At 36.3% G+C, this 21,734-nt stretch overlaps 1 protein-coding gene and 1 long non-coding RNA gene across 2 annotated transcripts in view; both read left to right on the top strand.

Moving 5' to 3' along the window:
* LOC144292809 (uncharacterized) overlaps positions 1 to 21,734 on the top strand; it is a 481,267-nt gene that overhangs the window by 192,373 nt on the left and 267,160 nt on the right. The gene's annotated exons all lie outside the window — the stretch shown is intronic.
* On the top strand, positions 8,534 to 12,477 carry LOC144290139 (uncharacterized). The gene is made up of 2 exons (XR_013357964.1): positions 8,534 to 11,940; positions 12,292 to 12,477. It is a non-coding gene; the product is annotated as an uncharacterized LOC144290139 (long non-coding RNA).

The raw sequence follows: 21,734 nt of genomic DNA, 5'->3' as shown, positions 1-21,734 counted from the left end.
TATGGCCAGCAATGTTAAGAGGCGTGAAAAATGATCAAACATGCATTTTTGATCTGCAGTGAATTGGGAATTTATGAAATACTAAGGACAATGAAGCAGTGGAGGAAATGAAGCTAGAGAAGTTAGGGGAGGGAGGATAATGCAAAACATGTTACTGTATGTAAAGGGCTACTGTTTGTTTTGGTAGTGAAAAGTCATTTCAGGTTTTAGAGTAAGTGAGCAATAAGTATTTTAAATAGATCTTTTGATCAATATAGTGTATGGAGTTGGGAAATGGGAGGTAGGAGGCAGCTAGACCAATTAGGAAACTTTGTAATCGTAGGCAGACAATGATAAATGCATCAACTAAGAGATCAGACTCAAAATGGCATGTAGGGTTGTCTGGTTGTTGACTGATGGTATGAGTTTATTTTAACTAAATCTTGGGGATTAGAGGCAAGCCAATGACTTCTTAGAACAGCAGCATTCTCTTTATTTCTCTTTCTGGCTCTGACAAAATCGAAACAAAATATGCAGGTATTTGTTTCAGGTTTTGTGATCTCTCTTCAAATTTTTGTCAATTGGTCTACATTACTCGGTTGTTATTTTTTAATGACTTGATAGAAAACAACATTTCATACTCTAGTCTTTAAAACTAGTTACCATGTTCTCACTAACATAAATAGTTGGAGGGGGGGAAAGCATTGACAGCAGGAGCAAGCTGAAGGTGGATCTATTGATATTGGGGATCAGAGCTAAAAATAAATTTAACCAGCCTTGAGGAGCCCCACTCAGCTGACTTAGACACCGGTATTGCTCTTCTTGCTAGCTCTTGCCTATACTGAATGATCTACAAGAGTAAAGCTGCTTCCAAAGAAGCAAAAGGAGTACCTGTGATACAAAATAAAAGGATTCATTTTGAGCAATATTTTGAATTCTTATTTAGAAATTTATGTGGTAGGCTTTATTTTTTTCAGTAAAGTTTCCATTTAAACAAAACTCTACTAGATATCTCAGCAAAGAGACTATTAAACAAGTTACTTGCCTGGACCTCTAAGACTTACTGAATTATATTGAAAACATTTTCCATTTAGAAGCTGGTTCTTCAGCTTGATTTCAGGTACAATCAATATTCCTACAAGTGGAATCATAAAAAAAACAGTTGAAGCATTCAAAATTGCTACCATCAGTTCTACCTTAGGGTTCATAATCATCATGCTATTTCTTTTTAAGGGAATTACTAAGTGAGGTTATAAATTTGACTTTACCTAAATTTTTTTTGGCATCAAGTGCCAAAAATTGCATTTTGGAATCTTTTTTCTTTGTGTTCATACCAGCTACTTGTGAAGGGTCACTGTGTTTGCTTCTCAACATTGATGCTTCCCTAAGTAAGAGAAAGAACAACAGTATTTGAACACCAGAGACAGTCTTGCTATTTCCCACCTTCTCTCTCCATCTGTGCAATGATGCTAACAGACACACACACACACACACACACACACAATTAAAGATCTTCCTCGGTTGCTTGCCCTTTGATATTTTAGCTAGGAACAAATGAATGAATCAGCAGCCTAGGCCTCTTGCATAAAAGAAGTTTTTTGCCCTTGGGGGTCTGAAATCTACTGGCACCATCAGAGCTAAACATGCGCTCAAAATATCAAACACTATTTTCTTTCAGTACCAAATACGTACTTGTGAGCGCTGGGTGTTATACTATACGTTGGCAAATCGAACTTCAATAAAAAAATATATAGATAAAAAAGTTGTTGAACCTGTGGGTTAAAAAATAAGATTCACTGAAATTACACTATGCAAAAAATTATTTTGTTATTATTTCAGGATTTGTTCTATATCAATGTCACCATAGACCTCATTGCATACATGACTTAGGTGATGGAGGGGAGGTAGCTCTAGATCTTCTGTAGTCTATAAGAAAACCATTACTTATCCTTATGTACTGTATGGTTTTTATATCCTTCATATATTTGAGGTTGAAAGTAAATAGAAACTGCAATTGGCTTGGGGTGTGATCCCGAGCCAAAGGCAGATGCTCAACCACTGAGCCACCCAGGCATCCCCAAAAGTGCTTATCATCTAGCTAAAAAATGAGCCAGTAGTTGTCATAAATCATTCACACCCTCAAAATCTCATTTATAAATGCTTTGACTCCCTGAAAATATCCTCCCCCCATCTTCACTGGTTTTAGTCCATTTCACCCACTAAAACAAAATACCACAGCCTGCATGGTTTTATAAAGAATAGAAATTTATTTCTCACGATTCTGGAGGCTGGAAAGTGCAAGATCTAAATACCATATTATTCAGTGTCTGGTGAAGACCTGCTTCCTGGTTCATGTAAGGTGACTCAATGGGATTGCCTTTATATAGAGCACTAATCGCATTCACGAAGACCCAAACCTTGAGATTATAGCAGTATGTTACCTTTTTATAAAGTTCCCACATTGATATATTTGAGTAGTATTTTCAGAAAGAATTCAAGGAAATAAAAGCTTAAGAATATTCTTCTGGAGAGATCTGTACAGCATAAATGAAAGAACATCATTAAATTAATGTTGGTAATAACAAGTAAATTTTTCTCAAAAGTTACGTAGATGATGAATTTTATTTACTTGATAAAAATAGTTATTGAATATAATATGCCAGGCACTATTACCTATCTAGGACTTAGGATTGATAAGGTCTTCTCATGGAGGTGTAATTGTGGTTATGGGAAGGGTACAGTGATAAAAAATCGTTAAATGACCAAGTTAATGTCATACAGAGATAAGTGGAATGAAAGAAGTAAAACAATGTAACCAAAGAGAGTGGAGGAGAGGTTGGCCAGTTAGTCTAGTAGCAGGGATTCTTCACTGACGAGTTGGTGCTGGTGCTGAGGCTGTGATAACAGATCTCATTAATAAATATACAAAGGGCCTGATCAGGTATTTCAGACATCTAGTGAATACATCAGTGGGAAAGTATGTGATTTCACTAACAAAAATCAAAATGCAGATTTTACCTCAAATCCGGAACAAATAACTAATAAAATATACTCTGCAGTGCTAAGGACATGGTGAAACTAGGGTTCTCAGAGTAGGTGTCAAGAATAAAAACACCCAGACACTTTATCCATTAGTCTCACTGGGAATACCCTTGTTGAAGAATACATACAAAATATGGGAAAAGTATCAGCAGGAATTTCATTTCAGCATTAATTTATTTGAGGAAAATGGGAAACAATTTTTTTTACTAAATTAAGTGAACTTTGAAGAATATACTTATAATATGCATCACTAAAATAGTTATTGTAAAACTTAAGTAAAGCACTGAGCAATAGTGAAAAAAGAATGAAATGAAAAACCAAGCAGATGACAAAATATTTTGAATCTAAAATCCTATGTAAGAAGTATGAATTTGTATCTTTTAAGATTTTATTTATTCATGAGACAGGGACAGAATATTAGGCAGAGGGAGAATCAGGCTTCTTGCAGGGAGGCCAATGAGGGACTTGATCTCCAGATACCTGGATCATACCCTGAGCCAAAGGTAGACGTTCAACTGCTGAGCCACCCGTGTGTCCCTGAATTTGTATTTAATTTGTTATTACTTCACTATCAAGTTAATGGAAGTCAAAAATTGTTCAGTTTTCTGTTCTAGAACCTAATTTAGTTGATAGTAAATGAGCAAAAATGTGATAGAATTTTTTTTTATGTCGTTCAGCTTTTCTAATCTTACGTGGGGTCATTGATCACCTTCCATGTTTCTCCTATTCTTCTAGTGTTGCAGTTTGAAGGGACTCATTTTTCAATATTATTCACTGGGTTTTGGAATCCATGTCTAAGCCACAGCTGATATATTTCTGAGGTCTTCATCCAAAACCCCAGGTCTCTGTATCGAACAGAATTTTGGTTCCTGTGGTTTTCTCACCCCATAGTGTTATTCCTATGCTTACATGTCAAAGGGGGCTTTGAAAATACAATAGAGATTATGAATCAGATGACCTTAAAATAATCCTAGATTATCCATCTGGATCCAATATCCTTTAAAATGTTTCAAATTACATGTCCATTAGAAGAAGGCAGAGAGATCCAAAGCAGGAGAGGAACACCACATGCTCTTGGCTGGCTTTGAAGATGGAGGGGGCCACAAATTGAAAAATGAGGCAGACTTCAGAAGTTAAGAACAAGTGTCAGCTGACATTCTAACAAGGAAGCCTGGGCCTGTGTCCTAAAATTGCATGGAATAGAATTCTCCCAACAACCTAAATGAATCTGGAAGCTGCTTCTACTCCACAGCTTCCATATAAAAGCCCAGGCTGTCCAAATCTTGAGTTTGGCCTTGTGAGACCCTAAGCCGAGAACCCAGTAGAGACTCCTTTGGCTCAGACTTCTCGCCTAAGGAAACTGTGAGGCAATCAATGGCTATTGTTTTAAGCTGCAGGGTGAATGATTATCTAAGGCAGTGAGAGTCTCCTTCAATGCTAACCAAACATGGATGCTTCCTACCTCCTGGGTTAGCTATAGGCAGGAGACTCTGCCTTGGTCTTTGTTTAATGTGATACTCTATGCATGTCTGAATTACCCAATTATTCTCGGCATTGCTGCAGCCATAATATTGATGTCCCTTCACAGAAATAATACTTAATAAACCAAGCACTTGAAAACTTAACCATTTCTCTCCATAGAACACGAGCTAATATCTAGCACTAGCTAGCACCCAGCCATTGATTCTTGCTGTCAATGTGATGTGAATGTAGGGCAAATGGATTGCTCGGTAAAATAGCAAATCTTATAAAAGACCTAAGGCTTCATAAAGGTGGTGAAAGTGACATCAAATGGTATCTTGTGGAATTAGACCATTTAACAATGGGAAAGAAGAAATCAAAGTTGATGGTAGGATGGTAGATGGACTCCAAATGACCTTTTTCCCCTGGTATTTATGACTTCTGTGCATTTGACCATCATTTTCTGTAGTGTGCTTAGTTCCCCTGGGTTAAATTTTTCTCTTGTTCCCCATCTAGTCATCACCCCCACTCTTCTAGGGTTCTGTTAAGCATAGTTCTTTGAGTGGATTTCTACTATGATTTTGGCTTCCAAGTGTCTCTACCGTTTTTGTTCTACTGGTTACTACAGCTGCTAACTTGGACCTCCTCATGGTAATGATCTGAATGAGGCATGATTTGGCCACACTCATCAGTTCTGCTGCAGACCCTATCAGTTCTCCTTTTTGGGGCAGCTTCTCAGATGATTAAAGACCCTTAAGCCCTCCTAGTGAGACCTGGGCAGCAGACATCTGCTCATTTTCAGCTTCCTCTCCTCTTCCCAACTGTCCCTAAGTTACTAAGATCCTAGAATGTCTCCTCTCAGATCTGAGATCATTACCCTTGTAGATAGTCTTTGCTTTGATGTAATTACACTGCTTTCTGCAGGTAAAAACAATTCCTTTGTGGCAAAGACTAGGCCTTCTCTGTTCGGGCCTTCTCTCCATGAAATAGAGCTATCCCACCTTCAGTGTTAGCTGGCCAGATAGCCACTCTGAAGATAGATGGCTAAACTCTCTTAGAACTTGGTGGGTCCCTTTGACTGAAGTCTGGCAAATGGGAAGTAAGAATCTCACAGAACGTGTCCTTAATGTGATAGGGCACTCTTCTCTCTGTCCTTTTTTCTGTTAGAGTGGAATATGGATATAGGGACTAAATTAGATTGATTATTCTGGACCACAAGAATTCTGAAGTTCTGGAGTTCCCTATGATTTTTGGACCTACTTAACTAGCCCTGGACTTCGAAATTTTGATGAGACAGAAATTTCCCATAGTGTTTACCACATGGACATTTTGGGTTTTCTGTCCCTCAAAATCTGATTCTAAATTGATATTAAGCAAATCAGTGATACAGAGTATATGTAAATGAGTCTGAATTGCATAAAAATTAAGATATATTAAATGAGTCTGAATTGCATAAAAATGAAGACATATAAAAATGAAGATTGTATTTTAAGAGGATTAAAACCTTCCAAGTATCTTGTCATTCTGACACCTCTATTTTCTAACAGTGCCCTTGTGTTACTCAGGTAGATCTTTTTCTTGCATTTAACTTTAAAAATTGCACTCTAGTTTTATAATTACAGTGGCTACTGTACATTGTTCTATAATTTATTTAGAGCTTTTAAATTATAATATCTCTTCAATTTAACTGCAGATTTCTTCCTTTCTTTCTTTGGTCTGTCCTGTGGCTGCTTTTCTCCTCCTCATATCCACCTGCTCCTTCTTCTCTGTATATGTTGAGGAAAACTTTTTTTTGTCAATTTTAAGAGAATCTCTTTCAAAAACAGGAAAATAAACCGGTCTGTGGACAAATACCTATAGTTCTCCCATTTCAGCACTCTTATTCACCCTTTGAAGCTGTCTACTCTGCCCTGGCAGAGATCAGGAGGACAAGCATACAAAGAAGGCTATAAGTGAAGGGTGGTTGTTATCCATTCACTCTTTATTCTGAAGGAATAAGTCCTGAGTACTTTAATGGATACTCCCAATGGGTACAATTACTTGTTTACTAAACACTTTTGTGTGTTTTAGCAATACTGGATGAACCTTGAACAAAGATCTCTGCCCTGGGTGTTTCTGAACATCTCAAAGAATGGTTGATATGTTGTTCAAGGAGAACAGAAATGCAGAGAGAATTAGGCTCTGAGCATAAGCCAAACTCTGTCTTGTTGTATTCTCTCATCTTTTAACTGTTGAGGCCTAGAGAAGGTTGGTTCTAGAGGGTGGACATTGTGCTTGGATCAGTTTTAATGCCACATCTGAGACTTCAGGGAAAGCCAAGAGCAGCATGACCAGTACTTCTCTTGGGAATAGTCAATTACTCAGTGTATCTTTCTATATGACCTTGTACTAAAAAAAACACCAATCAGTACAATGGACGGTGTTTTCCAACAATGATTTTGTAGAAATTGCAAAATATTCTTTGTTTGGATCGTTACTTCAGAGAACAATATTTAAGTAAATGAAGACCTAACATTAAACCATAATTGAAAGAAAGATTTTTTTTTTTAAGATTTTATTCTTTCGTGCGAGAGACACAGAGAGAGAAGCAGGCTCCATGCAGGGAGCCCAATGAGGGACTGGATCCCAGGACTCCAGGATCACACCCTGGGCTGAAGGCAGGCACTAAACCACTGAACCACCCAGGGATCCCAAAAGAAAGAGTTTTCAAACTACCTTTGTAAGATGTAACTATCTGGATACTATTTGGTCATGTACCTTGATCCAGGAAGGATATTTAGAATACCTGGTGCGATTATGGTATATCCTGGACTAGCCACTCTCACTTGGCTTAGTTAGACCTACCAGGACGAGTTAAATACTCAAGTGAGATCCTGAAATACAGGCATTTTGTGTAGTTATTTGGCTTGACTACTAGATATAAGGTTGAAAACTTTTATAATAGAATGAGAAGTTTTTCAATGGGAATAAAAAAGTAGCTTTGACAAAGAAAAGGAAAAGAAATTCAGATTTAGCTGTCGACTGCTCTACCTTCAACTTTAGCTCTCATTTCTAGTATAGAAAGTAGAAGAAGTGAGGTGAGACTATAGATTATGGTTAGTTCTTTTTTCAAAGTAGGTTTTACTTTCTTCATTCTTTGATCCATTCGTTCCATTTAACTTAATTTTTTATTGTGGTAAAAACATTTAACATGATATCTACCCTTCCAAGAAATTAAGTGTGTAATTCAGTATTGTTAACTGTAGGCACAATATTGCATAACAAATACCTAGAACCTATTCATCTTGCATAACTAAAACTATATGCCCAGAGTGCATAGGTGCATATTACAGCAACTCTCCATTGACCCCTCCCAAGACCCTGGTGACCACCATTCTAGTCTACATTTCTAATGTTTGACTCTTTTATTTTTATTTTTCAAAGATTTATTAGAGCATACAAGCAGGGAGAGGAGTGGAAGGGGGAGGGAGGGAATCTCAAGCAGGCTCCAACTCCCCACTGACCATAGAGCCTAATCTCATAGAGCCTAATCTTGAGATCATGACCTCAGCTGAAATCAAGAGTTGACTGTTTTACTGCCTGAGACACCCAGGCACCCCAAAGTTTGACTCTTTTAGATACCTCATATAAAAGGAATACTGCAGTATTTGTCCTTCCATGACTGACTTATTTCACTTAGCATGATGTCCTTTAGAATGACTTATTTCACTTAGCATGATGTCCTTTAGGCTCATCTGTATTCTCACAAACTCAGGATTTCTTTCTGGAGATGAATAATCTTCCATTGTATGTATATACCACATTTTATATATCCATTCATTTGTTGAGGAATACTTAGGTTATTGCCATACCTTGGCTATTGTAATTAATGCTGCATTGAATATGTGAGTACAAGTATCTTTTGGAGGTATCAATTTCAATTCTTTTGGATATATATGGTTTTTTTATTCCTCAAATCCTACTGTTACTCATCAGATAAAGCTGATTTCTCAATGTCCTGTTTTCTTCTTTTTCTGTAGGTAGCGCAAACTGGGATATGAAGAGAGAATTGCAATTCTTTTTTTTAAAGCTTTTATTTATTTATTCATGAGAGAGCCCGAGAGAGAGGCAGAGACCAGAGGGAGAAGTAGGCTCCTTGAAGGGAGCCTGATATGGGACTCAATCCCTGGGTCTGGGATCATGCCCTGAGCCGAAGGCAGACACTCAACCACTGAGCCACCCAGGCATCCCAAGAATTGCAATTCTTGTCCCTTTTTTTAAATCTCAAATTTGCCATGTCCTGAGATGCCTCACTGCTGTCACTTGAACCTATTGATCTCCTTCTCTGGAAGAGAAATGATATGTACAAGTATCTTCAGAATAGTTTCAACAACTCCCTCCCCATATATTTCTCATAGGAGGAAAAAATTTACTGTGCTTCTACACTTTTCTTAGAGGCCTTAAGCTGAATAAGACTTTGATGAACTGAATAATCTGTCTAGTCTGACAACATTTATGAAAAAATGGTCATAACGTGGGAATTCGTAAGCACCATACACACTCATAGTTAGGTTTTCATGTTCTAGCTCTTTGACTTGGAAGGGTACTTGTTAGTTGTGTGGCTCCAAAGAGACTTCTAAGTAGAGATTTTAGTGTTGACTGTGTGGCAGTCATGGACCAGAGTCACACCATCTGGGAGAATTGTCCTAATAATGTGTTTATTTAAATGATACCCACATTCCCCAGTAACTGTAAACTCCCTGAAGTCAGGGGTTGTGTCTGCCTTACTCACACTGTTACCTTCAATGGCTAGCACTGTTCTGGCATATAAATAGAGGCTGAGTCAATTGTTTGTGAATGAATGAATGATTTTTAATAGGAAAGTGTAGGAGGGCCCTTGAACTCTACAGAACAGGAATTTCCAATATAGCTTTAGACAGCAATGTTGGAATAAAAGACAACCATAGCATATAAGCAATTGTATTTTGTTATAAAAATATTTTTTCCATTTCAGTTTATGTATACATTAGGTTTATTTTTCTATAAGAGAAAAGGGAAATTAAATTAGCAATATTTAGAAGACTAAGACCTATTATATATAGATGGATTTCTTTAAACATTACTGAAATCAAGCATCTGGTAGGATATATCACGTAAAACATTTTTAGCATAACCAAAATCTTATTTAATTTTATTGCTATTTGAGGTTGCTATTCCTTTCCATGGGCCTCTTATAAAGCATCATGATTTTATGGAATTCATACTCGCTTTAAATGACATCATGGGGTTTTAGCTACTACACCTATTAGCTCTGCTAATCTTTTTTAAGCTGATAAAGGAAACAAGATAAAGCAAAATCTGCCTTTATAGGCAGCTTGATATAAAAGAAGCTTCAAATTAGTATGATTACTTAGCAACAACATATTGCTAAGGCTGTCAGATTTTCACTCTTTGCTAAAAAATTTCTAATTATTTTTCCATTTCTCATAGTTGGCCCAAGAATGACTTTTGTCCGTGATATCAAGATCACTTAATAAAAAATTCCTATGACTATCAGCAATTAATTTCCTCAGTTTATCTTCCCAAAGTGAGAAAATTCCCTCTTTAACACTTTTTTCCTCTCATCCACGTCTTATAAATAAGCATTCAGAAAATTCTAAACAAAACTGTTCAAGAAATGATAGTACATCGGTTTCCTTCTCTAGTGTCATGCCAATATCCTACCATCAGCTGTCATTTAATAAGAGCAGGACCAGCTCTTCCAAGTTGAGAGTGGTAAGTAGTCATTAAAGAATTGAGCTTTGAAGAAGGGTGAAACCCAGAAGATCTCTAGAGATACTTCCTTTCACAATGAGCACTGCTTCCTTTCCTCAGTTGTAATTTTATCCAGTTAGGCTCAACTTAATAAAGCCTTGATGTTACATATAAAAGATCAAATTAGGGAACTACCTTTGTTAGGTCAAGTTCTCAGGACAAGCCTTCCAGCTGAGAAATGAGAGAGACAGGGCTCCTTTTGCCCTTAATGCTGATGGCAAATAAAAACCAAAGTGGAAGGAGCAGGAACTTGAAGTTTGCAATACTATTTTATGGCAGAATCAAGTATTTTATAACTCATGAAAACTGAATTAAATAGTTTTTTTGGGGGAGGCGGGGGGGGGGGAACAGTATGATAAAGTCAGGAGGAAAAAACAAATCTGCCATCATATTTGTCTGAATGCTTGATAGGAACCTGTGATCCTTTGTGCAGTGTTTCTGAAGGAGCCACTAACAAGCTTCTGAGAACATGGAGTCCTGGCATAATGACAGGACCTTGTCACAGTTTCCTGATGGGTGTGTGATTCTTGGCTTTTATTTTCAACTTGCTATGGAACTCAACTGCCACTGACATGTGCAAAAGGAAATTTGCATAGCATGTTAAAAAGAACTTTTAGATCTCACCTAATTAGGAAAAAAAGATCATGAAAATTCTGTTGGTGAGCTCTGAGTAATTTATAGGGTTTATTTATTCAGTACATTCATTCATTGCTTTCACATGATAGTAGTTATCCACCCACTGTTCCCTCTGAATTGCATCTTAACAAGATCATGCTCTTTTTCCTAATTTATTGAACTAGCATGGAATAGATTTATATAAAAATTAGCTGCTTAAATACTTCCTTGATGAAAAACATAGCTGTTGTAATTTTATTATGAATTTTAATCAGGGAAAAAAATGACCTTTGAAATTTTCTTCTATCATTTTATATTTCGTGTGTATGTGCTTCTCTTTCTTTATATGATTAGAAATCTTTGTGATTTAATTAAATTTTAAATAGAAAACATGTGACAGGACAGTAAAGGTTTATTTTGTAAGAAAAATCTTAAGGAACCAGTTTATAAATTAATATGACTAACAGAAGACCTGTTTTCTCTGAAAATACTAATTCTTCCAGGCCAGTGCATCTACTTCACAATATAACACAATGTGATTTTTCTTTTGCTTTAGAAAAACAAAAAACAAAAAACAAAAAAACCTCTGAAGTGAATCCAAAAATGCCCTGTACTTAGTTTCTTTTGATGCAGGGTTCCAAGCCTTTTGAGGTTCCCTTGTAACTGTTGCCAGTCAGGCAAGTACCTTTTCATGCTATGTCCAAAGTAGCAAATTAGGAAGATGTTTCTCTGATAAGAGAAATCTTTTCTTTTTTCTTTTTTTAAATCCTGCTGGAAGATTATAAGAAACTGTGTGCCGGATGGAAGATTTCAGTACGTCTCAAACTTTAATTTGTAAAACTATAAGAGAGGTGTTTAAAAAAAAAGTTCACCTTTCGATGGACACCGAGGCTCCTTCCACAGTGTGGCTATTGTGGACATTGCTGCTATAAATGGATAAAGAAGATGTGGTTTATGTATACAATGGAATATTCCTCAGCCATCAGAAATGACAAATACCCACCATTTGCTTCAACATGGATGGAACTGGAGGGTATTATGCTGAGTCAAGTAAGTCAATCGGAGAAGGACAAACATTGTATGTTCTCATTCATTTGGGGAATATAAATAATAGTGAAAGGGAATAAAGGGGAAAGGAGAAAAAATAAGTGGGAAATATCAGAAAGGGAGACAGAACATGAGAGACTCCTAACTCTGGGAAACGAACTAGGGGTGGTAGAAGGGGAGGAGGGTGGGGGGTGGGAGTGAATGGGTGACGGGCACTGAGGGGGGCACTTGATGGGATGAGCACCGGGTGTTATTCTGTATGTTGGTAAATTGAACACCAATAAAAAATAAATTTATTATTAAAAAATAAAAAAAATAAAGGGTTAAAAAAAAAGTTTTCCTTTATCTTACTAGGGTCCCTGGCTGGGTCTGAAAATTAAGTTGACAAAGACAGATTAAGAGGAGCACATGCAAATTTAAGTTTTACATTACATGGGAGCCTTTGTAAATAAATGAAGCAGTGGCTAAATCCGAGTATTTCAATGCTAGATTTGATAAGCAATGGGTCATTGTAGAGAAATATAAGGCAAAGAGTATGAGGTAAGTATAGTAAACTGGGAGAAATTTAGCAAGATGTGTTCATTCACATTCTTCTTTCTGTCCCTTTGTCTTGGAGATAAGGAAATCCCTTGCCTTTGGGTCTAGGGAGGACATCTTTCACAACCCTAATCTAATGAAAGGTCAGAGTCCTTCCTGAGCCTGCCATTTTCTCAAATTACTCTGTTTATAATACTCAGTTTACCAGTGCGCCATATTTGGGGGTATTGGTTTCTTAACATCATCAAAATTACTTGTGGATGTTGCCAAATGAGTATACTCAAGCCCCAACACCAAAGAGTTGATCTAATGAGTGTGCACAATTGTATGAGAACATTAAGTACCCCCAAGTGATAATCAAGGTGGCTGTCTCAGGATTGTAGAGAATGCTGGTTAAATTACTAATGCAAATATTCATTTCTATGAAAAGAGGGTAACCAGTTAAAATTACATCTACCTGAAGAAAGAAATTACAATATTGTGTGTTTGGTTGTTTTTCTAAATTAAAGCTGGCAGAGAGCAGAAATTTGAGGTTAAAAAAAGATACAGGAAACAGAAGGGACAGTCTTAAAATGCTGCAGATGCTTTCTTAAAAAAAAAATAATCTATTTATTTGAGAGAGAAAAAGTGTGAACAGTGAGAGTGAGCAAACACAGCAAAAGGGGCTGGGAGAGGGGAAAGGAATCTCAAGCTGACTCCATACTCAGCCTGGAGCTTATGCAGGGCTTGTTCTCATGACCCTGCAATCATGGATCATGACCTGAGCCAGAAGGAAGAGTGGGATGCTTAATGGACTGTGCTGCCAAGAAGCCCCATTTTTTTTTTTTTTAAGTAATCTCTATACCCAACTTGGGGCTTGAACTTAAAACCCTTTTAGGCACCACTTGCTCTACCAACTGAGCCAACCAGATGCCACTGGAGATGCTTCTTTAAAAAGAAAAAAATCTAGTAATGAAAAATTGAGTTGGTTATAACTGGTCCTCATACATCAAAATAATTTTTTTATTCTTGTTGCCGTATCAAAATAGTGGACATCAGAGGGATTGCATTTGAGAAGTATAGAGATTAATTGGTCACAACATTGCCAATTTGCACAACTTCATCATGCAGTTATTACCCCTAACCCCTAAAGGTGATGTTTTCTTTTCCATGGTTTTCTGTTTCTGTGGTTTTTCAGTGCTAGACAGGTATATCACAATCAGGAGAATTACAAGTTGTTTTTTTCTTTCTCTAAAAGCAATAATTATTGAACTTTAGAAGGAAAAGGAAACTGAGATGTATTAAAATGATTGTGTAACATAAGAACCTGATTTGTAGAGTGATTGTTTCTCCAACTTTCCCAGAAAGCCCAGGGCCTGGGGAAAATGTTTATGTGGTACTAATTTACTGGGGAGTACAATCTCCAGGAAGCCCAATGTGAGAGAAGAGCAGAGAAGGAGGGAATGTGTCACTCAAATAGCCATCTCTTGGTACCAAGTTAAACTGATGGCTTGATTTTGCAGGACCATATTCTGAGAGAACATATGAACAAATGTTTCTCAAAATAGTCTGCTCAGGGGCAGAAGAGATGAAATTTTCCCCTGGCTTTTACATCTAAATGGTCAAAATTTTGTCCAAGTGGTGTCAATCCTCTTGTATTGCCAGGCTGCATACTTGACCAGCAATAGAGAAACCCTCTGGCAGGAAACCAGAGTCCTGTGGTAGAGAAACTAGCAACTTTGTTCTCCTGTGAGGTTGGTAACTGTGCAGAGCTCTTGAAGAGTTTATTGCCTTGGCAATGCCTAGAGTAAAACATGTGGCCAGGGATCTTAGACACAAGCTGATGCAGGAGGATCTTAGGAGACACAGAAGAATCTGATCCAGGGACCTTCTCTCTAGTTATGATAGAACCATGACTAGAACTTATTTACATGACATATATTAAAAACAAAGTCTGGAAATGCCTGTGTGACTCAGTTAAGTCTCTGACTTTTAATCTCAGCTCAGGATCTCAATCTCATGGTCATGAGTTCAAGACTTGCCCTGGGCTCCATGCTGGGCATTAAGCCTACCTAATAATTAAAAAAAATTCTAATCATAAGTTTTTAGCAATGGCATGTAAGAAAAGGGAAAGCAGGTCACCTATGACCCTATGTTGATACTTCATATCCAGAAACATTGGTTTTACATTCTTAGAAAAGGAAACAAATGGCATATGTCTCTGACAATAGGATGGATAATTGAAAAATTCCTCTGACAAATAAAATGTTAATTAAAAAGATAGCAAACATATCTGTGCATATACTACTAATCATGTGGGAAAAGGACACATTAAACATACGGAGTAGTAACTTCTGTTTATCAGAAGTTGAAATGGCAAGACAGTATAGAAGAGAAATGAGATAAATAACAAAAAAATTGTTTCTATGCAGAATATAAAAAAGGGTCCTATGAAACAATGTAAGTTTAAAAAAGGATAGACAAACCAATAATAAAATGGGCAAGAGTCTTGATTCCCCACTACCCGCCCCCCCAAAAAAGGTGCCCAAATATCCAATGAGAGTATAAAAAGTGTTTTATATCAACAGGAATATATGTAAGTTAAACCTATGGTGAGATGTCAGCATATATTTATCAGAATAATTAAAATTTAAAAAGATTGATAATGGGGAGGTTATGAAATGGAATTTTTACACTGATTTGCTGGTGGTATACATTATTAGTATGATTACTATGAACAGTGTATGGCTGTATTTACTGACCCTGAACATATATATATATATATATTCATTCTCTGATCCAGAAATTATATTTATAGAATATAGTCAACAAAAATGCATAAATAGAAGCATGAGAAGACACATTCAGAGCATTTTTATTCATTTAAATACAATGGATGAATAAATTGTGCTATGGCATTTTCAGGAAGGAAAATTTTTCTTCTACCCCTTTAGGTTCAGTATTTGGGGGTCTGTGAATTAAACTGTCAAAAGACAGGTTAGCAAGAGAAAAAACAGTTACTTACAAATGTAACAGAGAATTCACAGGAAAATGTGACTAAAAAATAGATTGGGGGCAGGGCACCTGGGTGGCCTAGTGGCTGAGCATCTGCTTTGGCTCAGGTCATGATCCTGGGATCCGGGATCGAGTTCCATATCAGGCTCCTTGCGTGGAGCCTGCTTCTCCCTCTGCCTGTGTCTCTGCCTCCCTCTCTCTCTGTCGCTCATGAATAAATAAAATCTTAATATAAGCCCCCAATCTATTTTTTTTATCTTAATAGTGGAAGTGGAGGGGGAGAAAGAATGCTTATGGGAAAACAAAAGGCTTTTAAGAAAGATAAATAGGCCTTTTAGAGAATAGGTGGAGGATATAATAGTTTTGTCACAATGTTTACTTAGGTGATTTCTTATCTGGAGTTATTTCTGGTGTTAGAAGTCTGTCTTTCCTGATGGTGACTTTGAGGGAAGAGATTTATGACAGTTCAAATCTTTAAGGAGGCTCTGCAGATAATGGAAATAAAAGGACAAACTCTTAAGTGGTAAATTCTATATCTCTTCCATATTTATATAATTAAAATTATTCATATCTATAACAACATAGTTAAATCTTACATAATGCTGAATAAAAAGCTAGATAAAAATGAATGTGTATAGTGTGAAGAATACATATTTTATAAAGTTCAAAAACAGACAAAGTAATATATGATGTGAAAAGTCAGTATGGTCGTGGTTTCTATTTGGGAGTTTAGTGATAGGAAAGAGCAAGTGCGGGCTCCCTTGGGGGGCCCTGGTATATTCTTAATCTTTGTGTAGGTACTGGTTATGTACAGGTGTCAATTCTGAAAGGTTCACTGAGCTATACATATAATTTATGCACTAAGCTACCTGTATTTTACAGTGTAACAATTAGTACCAAAAATGGAATATGTAAAATTATTAGTTGTAGTAAAGCTATTAGGCATGTAAGAAATGTAGAGTAGTATACTTAGGTTTTAGGAATGGATGTCAAGATGCTTTTAATTTAACATGCATTAGTATAAAAACAGTATATTTTTAAAAGTTATGAGTAAGTATTAAATTATATATCTTCAATGAAAAAGAAAAAAGGGAAAATAATTTGTGGAACATTTTTATAAAATGGGCATTGTCTAGCAAAATACTGCATATCAAACAGACTAAGTCATGTTATAATCATTCAAGAAATTTCATCAGTAAATGTACCAAGAGAAAGTTACCATCAGATTTTTTTTTTACACCAGATTATATTCTTAAAGATTTTATTTATTCACTAGAGACCAAGGTAGACAAGGTAGACAAGGTAGACAAGACCAAGGTAGAGACAGAGGGAGAAAGCAGGCTCCTTGCAGGGAGCCAGGTGTGTGGGACTCAATCGTGGGATCAGGATCACGCCCTGAGCCAAAGGCAGACGCTCAACAGCTGAGCCACCCAGGCGTCCCAACACCAGGTTATTTTCAAGGAGAGTTTTACCAATCATTCAGGGATAATTCTAATCTTATACAAACCCTTCTGGAGAATGAAACAAGGGAATATTCCTGGAATCATTTGATCAGGCTTATATAATCTTTTTTTTAAATAAAATAATTTTTTATTGGTGTTCAATTTACCAACATACAGAATAACACCCAGTGCTCATCCCGTCAAGTGCCCCCCTCAGTGCCCGTCACCCATTCACCCCCACCCCCACCCTTCTCCCCTTCCACCACCCCTAGTTCGTTTCCCAGAGTTAGCAGTCTTTACGTTCTGTCTCCCTTTCTGATATTTCCCACACACTTCTTCTCCCTTCCCTTATATTCCCTTTCACTATTATTTATATTCCCCATATGAGTGAAACCATGTGATGATTGTCCTTCTCCGATTGACATACTTCACTCAGCATAATACCCTCCAGTTCCATCCACGTTGAAGCAAATGGTGGGTATTTGTGATTTCTAATGGCTGAGTAATATTCCATTGTATACATAAACCACATCTTCTTTATCCATTCATCTTTCGATGGACACCGAGGCTCCTTCCACAGTTTGGCTATTGTGGACATTGCTGCTAGAAACATCGGGGTGCAGGTGTCCCGGCGTTTCACTGCATCTGAATCTTTGGGGTAAATCCCAGTGGCACAGCAGTTTAGGCTTATATAATCTTGATAGCAAAATCAGATAAAGGAATTTAAAATTAAAACTATAGAGGATACCATGAAGATGGCTAAAAAAAGCGGAGGAAAACAAAGCAAAATCTAGTAAGGTACATACATACATACATATATGCAGACCAATTCAAGTGTACCCAAGAAACTGAAGATGGTTAAACAAAGCAACTTTAAATGTGGTCATCCTCTTACAAGCATTTGCTAAAATTTAACACTGGTGCTTAAAAACAGATTAGAAAACAACAAATATATTACAATAGAAGGAAAACTTAACGTGATAATCAAGGTTATCTACCAAAACAAGAGCAAAACACATAATTAACAATGAAATGATAGAATTCCTTTTTTCCTTCAAATCAGAATTGAGGCTGCTGTGCCTGCTACCACTGCTTACACTCATCTTTGGAGGTCCTGGTCCACTCAGAAGGGCAAGTAAAAGATATTAAAAAGTATAGGATTAGAACAATAGAAACATGGATAAAATACTGCTTACAGTGAAAACTCCAGGGAATCTACTATATATTAAATTGCCAAATATTAAATCTACCAAATACTAAAATCTCCATCAGAGTGCTGTCTTAGGATTAATACAAAAAAATTGCTGAAAACAGCAAATATTTAAAAACATTAAAATAGGCTGGCTCGGTTAGTAGTGCATACAACTCTTGTTCTCAGTGTTTTGAGTTTGAGCCTCATGTTGGGTGTAGAGATTAATTAAAAACAAAATAATATATATTAAAATATATTTAAATTGGTGACTAAAATTGTAAGCTACTAGATTTTTTATTTTTATTATTTTTAAAATTTTATTTATTCATGAGAGAGAGAGAGAGGCAGAGACACAGGCAGAGGGAGAAGCAGGCTCCATGCAGGGAGTCTGATGTGGGACTTGATCCTGGGTCTTCAGAATCACGCCCTGGGCCAAAAGCAGGTGCTAAACCACTGAGCCACCCAGGGATCCCCTAAGCTATTAGATTTAAACCAAAAGTGTGTGAAGCTTGTATAGAGAAGATAATATTTTCTGAAATGTTAAAGATACACCATGTATTGTCCTAAAGATGTCCATTATCCTCCATTTAATATTTTTATTGAAATTTCAGTCAAAATACCAAAGGTACTTTTGTGTAAAACAAAGCAATTTTAAAACCTATTTGGATTAAAAAAACCAAAAAAAACAAAAAACCTAAATAGTCAATTTTGAACAAAGGGGAGACTGGACTTAGAAATGACACTAATTGTCAAAAACTATAGTAATTCTGTTGGATGAAATTAATGCCATAGAATATTCACTTAATAGACTTCCGTATACATGGAGAGTTGGTAAACGGCAGAAATGAAATCATAATATGGAGAAAGAATAAAACATTAAACAAAAAGACATACATAATAGAAATTATCTCACATGATGTATAAATATCAATTCCAACTGCATTAAATTTAAAATATAAAGAATTAAACTTTCTGCAACTGGTACATTAAAGAACATAAGTCATAGGATACTCTCAGGAATTTTATTTTTCCTTAAAATTTTCCTTATAAATATACTTCATACAATCTTTTCTCCTTGTTTCCTTGAGTTAATTAACTTGTCTCAATGCTGTAATATTACTGTTTACTTTTTGGGAGAAGAATAAAATCTTTTTAGTCATATACATATATATATTCTCTCTCTCTCTGTATATGTATAGTCCTATAATGCTGGGGATGAGAACTAATCTAATGGCATTAAAGTCTCTCCTCTCTCCAAGCTTATGTAAACTGATGGAAAGAAACTTTAAGAAACTTTAAGAACATGCTGGTTTCTTTTCTCTTGTCTCAGGTACTCTTTAAGGTGACCAACCATCCCATTATGTCTGGAGTGGTTCCTGGGACATGAGAGTTTTAGTTTTAAAATGGGCCACCTATTTCCTTGTCCCACCTGTACACTTACATGCCATGGCTTTTGACTCTTCTGAGTACAACTCAGATTTGGGAGAAGCAATAAAGGGTTACAGGGAGAGACTGATTATTAAATTCTGATATTGAGTTTTTATTGGCCATGACGTGTTTAAAGACCATTCTTTTGATATTTATTTCGTGGGTTCTTTGGTGAAATGAGATTCTCATTCCACAGTACTGGAAATTTCTTATCTACAATATTTAGTCTCTATTATGAGTGCCATTTATGACCACCAATTTAGCCTCCAGTTCCTTGCGATCTCTGTTCACTCAGACTCTCTGTTGAAGTCTCATTGTTTCCTGAGGTAACCCTTTCTGGTAAAACCCCTTTAAGATGCTTCAAATCAGCTTTTGCCTCTTGCCCACTGCAGTAGCCTCCAACTGAAATTAGTTCTCTGTTTCTTTTTTTTGGAAGTAGTATTTTTTTTTTAAGTAAAAAACTGTGAATAAGAATGGTCACAAGAATATTAAATACGTGGATGTTTCATTTATTATAATGAAGAAAATTTTGTCATTTTGAGAAAAGTATACCTAAGAATAATAATTAATAGTCAAAATAGATAATTTATACTTTGCCCTCCCCAAGAGAATGGAAAATATATTCTTCAATGTATGGTGCATATTAAGGGTACTCTAATTTTACAAAAGAGGGTGTAAATGGTCAAAAGTCTTTTAGAATTCATGTCTACCTCACAAAGTTAAAGAATGAGAAATATGACCAGTGAAGTGAGCGTGAGGATCAGGAAAGATGATGTGGTGGTGGTGTTTTGGGGAGTTTTAAATTGTGTTTACCTATCTGCTTTTCAAAAATAGTTTAAGTGTGAGCTAAAGAAAATGCTCAGAGGTTTGCTTGGGTTGGTAAGAGTTGGTACAAATTGTCATGTGTGTTTATATAGGAAGGTGAGAAGACTATGCCACTAAAGAGGCAGTCATTAAATAATAGGATACGTAGGAGTTTTAAAATTGAAGCTATTTGGTCTTTTTTTAATTAATGGAGTAAACTGCTTTAGGAAAATTGAGTTTTTATCCAATAATTTCCAAAATAATATACACGAAATGTAAGATACCCACTAGACTAAATTGGCAGCTTTTTGTTATACTATATTTGCCTAGCCTTCAAAATGCTAATTTCTTAGTGATGATTAAGATGTATAAGTTTTTGTGTTTGGTACGATGGTCATTGACTTTCTTCCATGATGAAGGTAAACTCACTTGTCAATGCAAACTGTATTAGAAGTGGATGAAATTTCTGAACTTGAGAAAGATATATTTATCCCCCCAAAGTATATAGTAGATCCTCAGTCTTATATTAATTCCAAAGTATATAAAATAGATGCTCCGTCTTTTATTAGTTCCAAAGTTGTTCCTCCTGAGAACTTTCCCACTAACTTCAATACCTGACTGAAAGATCTATTTATTTGAAAGACCATTTTAGTTTCTTAAAAAATTTAGCCTTTAATTTACATTCTTTAATTTTCATAGTTGTGAAAGTAGTTAAGTAGGGATATGGAATAATTTTGACAAAAGGAAGATTATCTCCTGTGATAAATATATAACTGTATTATACTTTCTCCAAAATTTCTCCATGGTTTTAACAGTCTTACTAAGTGGATCAGAATGTTCTGACTTGGGGTCCTGAAACTTTCGTATGCATTCTGTCTCATGAGAAAAATCTGTATTTAAATGATGGGTTTGTTTAAAACAAAAGCATAACTTTCCTCAAGGTAAGCAGCCATTGATTTAATTCAGAAACAATTGAATGGAAAAGCAAACAATTTTTGTTTTGCTTTCCCCTCTTTCCCCCAGGGAAGAGTACTGGTGATGGGAAACAATCTAAATGGAAATATCTTTCTGATGCCTGAGTCTGGGATGCCCTCTTGTGAAAAGGGAAGAAGAGAGAAAGGACACTGAAAGGAAGTTGCAGGATGTTGTAATAGCACTATGGGTAATAAGGAATGAGTTTGTGGCCATTGACTTCACAGACTGGTCAGCAAACTCTTGTAGCAGAGACCACTACTATCTTTAGTCTGAGCTCTGTCTCATGACCAAAGACCTGCTACATAGCCATGCACCCAGAAAAAAGTGTAGAAATAGAAATCTGTGTATACATGTGGTATAGGGCTTAAACCATAGGCCTTGAGATAAGTCTGATCCACCTGTATTTGATTCCTGACTTGGCCATT

The sequence above is a fragment of the Canis aureus genome, chromosome 2 (assembly GCF_053574225.1).
Source record: "Canis aureus isolate CA01 chromosome 2, VMU_Caureus_v.1.0, whole genome shotgun sequence".
Classification (NCBI taxonomy): Eukaryota; Metazoa; Chordata; class Mammalia; order Carnivora; family Canidae; genus Canis; species Canis aureus.
This window is presented reverse-complemented; position numbering and strand designations above follow the sequence as displayed.